Raw genomic sequence first — 5,704 nt, 5'->3', positions numbered from 1 at the left:
CCATCCTTGACCCTTTGACCTGGTATGGGCACTAGTCGTCAAGGATCCTGCAAAGGTTAGCTTTCTGCTTTCCTTGGTTGATAGTACAGTTATTGACACTATGTCACTGAATGCCTACATGTCAGTCACTCTGTAGTTATAGGGTCTGGGAGGCCAAAGAAGAAGTCAGCTCGTCTCTGGCCCTATGACTGTGAGTTATGACTCTGTCTTAATTAGGGTTTCATTGCTGTGATGAAACACCATGATCAAAGCAACTCATACAAAGGTAAATATCTAATTGGATCTGGCTTAAAGTTTCAGAGATTCAGTCCATTATTATCATAATGGGATGTAAGGCGGCATGGCATGCAGGCAGACTTGGCTAAAGGAGCCTAGAGAGTTCTACATCTTGATCCAAAGTCAGGAAGGGACTCTAAAGCAACCTTGGCTTCACAGCTTCTTGTTCCAATGTCTGGTATACACACAAGATCTTCTGGGCTCCTCCAAAGGGCTTGGGTCACTTCTCCAGGTCTACCCTCTGTAGCACTCTGGGCTCTGGTTAACTCTACTCCACTGCCGCTGCTGTTCTTAGTGGTCATCCCATAATACTGGCATCTCCAATACACTGAGGTTTTCTGCTACAACTGGGCTTCACCAATAGGCTTTCATAGGCTTTCTTCATGGTGCCAAGCCTCATCATTTTTGCATTATCCCTTTAGTCGAGGGTTGCCAACCGCCACTGAGGCTGCACCCTCACCATGGTTCTTCCCTGGCCTCTCACAGTGCAAGGCTCGCCTGCTCTCCATTACCCCTTTATGCCTTCAAACCAATACCACTTGGCTGACTCTTACCAAGTCCAGCTAACAGCATGAGGTACAGCCCTGGCTATCTCTGAAACACAGCTTCTTTGTGCTCTCAGAAAACACTGCCCAGAAGATTTCACTACAATGATGTTGGTCTCTTCTTAATCACCACTAACCAGTGAGAGGCCAAACCTACTCCATCTTGGGACTGGACTCCATCATAAGAAAAAAAAAAAAAGAGTGGGGAGCCTGAGAACTTGACCCACAGCTGAGCCCAAGCTGCACTCAAGTACCAGGAAAGACCCCATGCTGTGTCTTTGGTCTATGCCCAAGAGTTACTCCCTAGCTACTTCCTGGCTACAGCCATTCAAGATTAGTCTGATTGTTTCAGATGTACTTTCAGACCGTTTGTGATTGTTCACAGTCTTGCTTCCCCACCTGTCGGCTTACAATAGTCATTCTAGTAGATGCTTATCAGGCTTGACACCCCCCTCACTTGCTTTCATTTCCTATTAAAACTTGTTCTGAAAGAAAATATCTAATCAAAAGATAAATAAATAAATAAATAAATAAATAAATAAATAAATCTTTTTTAAAAAAAGAAAAAAGAAAACTTGTTCCTATGAGGGGTCAAGGCTAATTCATCAAACTGTCCTGTTGCATCTGGGCCAGCGGTCAGTAGGCCCAAACTCGAGTTTGTAATAAAGAGACCCAAGTGAGATTGCATCAGAGTTGGCTCCTGGATGGTCTCTTGGAGCTCATGAACAAGGGGCAACACCAGCATCAACTGTCCCAGTAACCCCTTTTATTCTTGACTTTAATCCCAGAGCTACATGGCCAAAGCTGCAAGTCTTTCTACTTGCTGGGGCCAGAACACCCCTTCCCACCCTCCCACAACCCCCCCCCCCGGTTCTGTTATATCATCAACGGCTTTCTGTTTTGAATTATTTCATTGACTGTCTAAGATTTTCTTGAAAATGTTTGGCTGTCCTAGAACTTGCTCTGTAGATTGACCATGAACTTAGAGATCTGTCTGCCTCTGTCTTCTAAGTGCCAGAATTAAAGGACTATACCTCTCTACCTGGACCTAAGCTTGCTTTTTTTTTTTTTTTTTTTTAATTCCTTTTCACAAGATCTCTATAAGTTCTGGATTGTAGTTTATTCCAGATTTTGTCAAGTTGACAACATAGAATATCCATCACAGACTTCGTAGGCCATTCCTTTGTTTATACTTACAAACAGATGCAAGAGTTTCTCAAGTGAGGGTAGTTCTGGTACTGCACTGAAACGAGATTTCTTCAGCTCTGGGCAAACTTGACCTCTCAAGGCACTGTATAATTGGAGTGTATCTTCTTCTAGGAGTTTGAAATAAAGATCTTGGATTTTAAAGGCATGTGTCAATAGTAATATTTGAAGAATCCAAATTTTTTTTTCTGAGGTCTGTTTTATTTTTTATTAAGACTTAGTTTAAGTGTTTAAGGGTTTTTCCTGAATTACAGGCATGCTCAGTACTTGTAGAGATCAGAAGAGGACATTGGATCCCCTAGCAATGGACATACGGATGGTCTAGGGCACATGAAACCACATTTGTGCTGAGAACCAAACCCAGGTTCCGAAATGTGTCCAAATAAGATCAGCCTGTTGGTATTGCTTGTTTCCAACCCATCTGAGGATCTTCCCACTCAAAGGTGAAGAGGTCCTGACTATCCTCAACCAAAGGAAAAGCCCCAGTGGATCTTTTAGGTCAACAACACTGAAGCAACTGTGACGGAGACTTTCTGAGGAGAACATGGGGATTGGGAAATGTAGAGTGGTTGGCTGTGGACTATCTTGGTTCACTGCCCAAGGTCTTGATACAACTGGTGAAAATCATCACACATTCTCACTGTTAAGTCTCACTGGCAGGTTAGACAGAGACATACAGAGCTTGAGGCGGCCATATCATACCAAACCATTACTGATGGTGTTAATCCTAGTCTCCATTTAAGTATATGGGGCACTGCCCTCACCTAATCCCTTCCCCCCAAGGATTTTAGAGTAATATAGATGGAAGGGATCTTTAAATCCCCTTTATTTCTAAATTTGTGTTAGACCTCAAGAAAGATATCCTTTTCTGCTGGCAGACTCAAAAGGCCCCAAATAGAGCCACAGGTGGTTGTTATAATCAATGCTCCAGCACTGGTCACAAATGCCAGGTGATGTCTCCTCTCCTGCCAGTACTGGTGGAGCATGGTAAATACGATTGCCCTGCTTCAGTGACCTGTGCCAGCTGACCTGAAACTACAAGGGACTCAGGACTCAGTATCAGGCCCTCTGGCCCTCAGCTTCTGGTGATTTCTGACTCGTTGTAGCTTCACTTCATTCTTAGAAGGTTACTTAGAGTTCTCCTACCTGGGTCTCCTTTGTCAGTATCCTTCCTCAGTCATCACTGTGTGGGCCTTGCCTTCGGCAATGGCAATGACTCTCAGTCAAACTTGGCCTCAACCAAAGCTTTCATGTCAAACCGGCTGATGAGACCACAGCAGATGGTCGTACAGAGACCTAGTTCTTATGGCTTTGCCATGCATGCGTGACAGTGACAGATTTACGAAGGGAAGGGGTGGTCAGAAGTGGAGAGGGTATGCACTCTGGTAACAGTATTGTATTGTGTACTGTGGTTCAGCAGACAGCCAAGGCTAGGAGAAAGAACCATGCCCGGGGAGCTGAGAGGATGGGGATCGATTTTTAGCAGTAAGGGGAGGGTTACTGTTATCTCATGGACTGTTATGTGTATGTCTATATCTGAGGGTATAGAGGTCTCACTACCTAGCTAAGTAGTAAATTTTATACACCTGTTGTCTTTCTAGAGCCTGGCCTTTCAGGTTCAGAGTCTAAACTTATGTGTAAGAGCTCAAAAGTCCCTGGGTCGGGACTGTCAGCTTGTACAGATGTTTGATGATATCTGCCTGTACATTTCCAGGGGAGCTTTGCTCCTCAGAACTGCTGCCTTCATCTTGAGGGAGGGTGGCTCCTTGAAGGAGGCCCCGCCTTAACTGGGTCCCTGCCACTCCTCTCTGCGGGGATCCTTGGACCTTGTTCTGCAGGTCCAAGGCTGGGATAAACACAGCCTGGAAAAACCTGAGAGTTTTGTTTTCTTCCTTTGTGTTTTGTTTTAAACCGACCACCGTGAAAAACCAAGTTAATAAAACACATTTTTTTCCCATGTTGTAATAAATTCATTGAAGCAGAAACAGGACAGAGCAGCCTTCACCGTACAGAAACATTAGGACGGCAGGAGACTTGGTGAGTAAAATCTTTGGTGCCGCAGACAACCTCTGGAAGATGGGAAACTGAAGGGTCTCAGGTGCAGGTTCAAGAGAGACACTAAGCAGGACCGTTGGGCAAAGAAGTTTCTTATTAATGCCATGGACAGATAGACAGCCGTAATGGGGGCTCAGGGTATAGCGCTGGCCTCAGCACCATAGACCGATGATGGCGAAGGTTCTGAGGAGAATTAAGCCCTTGTAGCCGAGTTGGGGTCCATTCTTACAGCACCGTGAGAAAGGGAAAAGATCTTGCCCCATGGCCTGCAGCCAGGTTCTCTGTTCCCCAGCAGGTAGCAAGGACCTAGCTGGGCAACAGGATGTATGGCCACCAAGAGCCCTTTGGCGTCATCTCACTTCCCCAGGTAAAAAATCCCGGCACCTGGAAGGTTGTTATCTCAGGCTTCCCCGACCAATAGGGTACCTGTCAGTGTCTGTAGGAGAGGGGCTGCTACAGGCATTGCGGCCTGAGCAGTAGTCTGGTTTGGAACCTAACACTACATGCCCAGCTTTCTGTTTACATTAAAAGAAATAAGGAATTGGTTTTATGGGGGAAAGGGGCAGGGAAATAATGGGCATCAATGCAGAGGCAGCAGCACCACTCTGTAGGCCCTTTATTGTCAAGGACACCTAGTGGGGGAGCAGATTCTGTTCCAGCTCCCTGCTCTCAGCTATTTGTGTTGCAAGTGGATTGTCAGTGGTGAAGGTGGTGGCTCTGGTCAAGGAGGTTCAGGGTCAGCTGAGCACACATGTTGACTAGCCTGGAGCAAGGAGAGGAGGCAGGACATATGATGTCATACCGGGTAGGAAGTCTGAGCAGCAGCTGTGTAATGATATGCGTGCGTGCCTTATGACTCCACTCAGCATGGCAGAAGCCAGATTAGATCCTCCAAATTGGGCCCCTTTGTTGGCATCACCTTTTGGAAGTGTGTAGGCTTCCACTTTTCATTGAAGAAAACACATTCTTTGTGTTTAGGATAAACTTGGTCTCAACTTCAGCTTTGGGTCATATTGGATGATCAGACTACATTACCAGATGGTATAGAAACTTGCAGTTCTTGTAACTTTGCCGCATGGAAAAGCTAAGATTTTGAGGATCTGCTCCTTAGGGAAGGTGGGCACCATGGTAGGGCATAGCTGAGGATGCCCTAGCAGGAGTTTAGTATCTGAAGCTAAGACTGGGACACCAGGAACCTTTGTTCTATATACACTGCAACCAGCACTAGTAAGCAGGAACCCAAGCTCCAGACAGACATCTGAAGAAGCACCAGGACCAGGCTCTGCTCCAGAGCCTCCTATGTCTCCCTTCCTGCTGCTCGGCTCTTCTTTCTGCAACATAAAAGCCAAGAGTAGAATGGTTTGAGGCCCAGCATGACTATCACACACACACACACACACACACACACACAGAGAAACACACAGACACACACAGAGACACACATACACACACACACACAGACACACACACACAGACAAACACACACAGAGATACAAACACAGACACACACACACAGAGACACAGACAAAGAAACTGAGGAACAGGCCAGGCGGTGGTGGAGCACACCTTTAATCCCAGCTCTTGGGAGGCAGAGGCAGGCGGATTTCTGAGTTCAAGGCCAA

At 46.0% G+C, this 5,704-nt stretch overlaps 1 protein-coding gene across 1 annotated transcript in view; it reads left to right on the top strand.

Moving 5' to 3' along the window:
• The first annotated feature begins 3,873 nt into the window (after positions 1-3,873).
• The window catches only part of Cndp1 (carnosine dipeptidase 1), a 41,498-nt gene continuing 39,667 nt past the window's right edge, over positions 3,874-5,704 (top strand). Inside the window, exon 1 of the mRNA XM_031366345.1 lies at positions 3,874-4,064. The gene's annotated coding sequence lies outside the window, so the exon portion shown is untranslated. The remainder of the gene's footprint in view (positions 4,065-5,704) is intronic.

Source organism: Mastomys coucha, unplaced genomic scaffold (genome assembly GCF_008632895.1).
Source record: "Mastomys coucha isolate ucsf_1 unplaced genomic scaffold, UCSF_Mcou_1 pScaffold13, whole genome shotgun sequence".
Lineage (NCBI taxonomy): Eukaryota > Metazoa > Chordata > Mammalia > Rodentia > Muridae > Mastomys > Mastomys coucha.
This window is presented reverse-complemented; position numbering and strand designations above follow the sequence as displayed.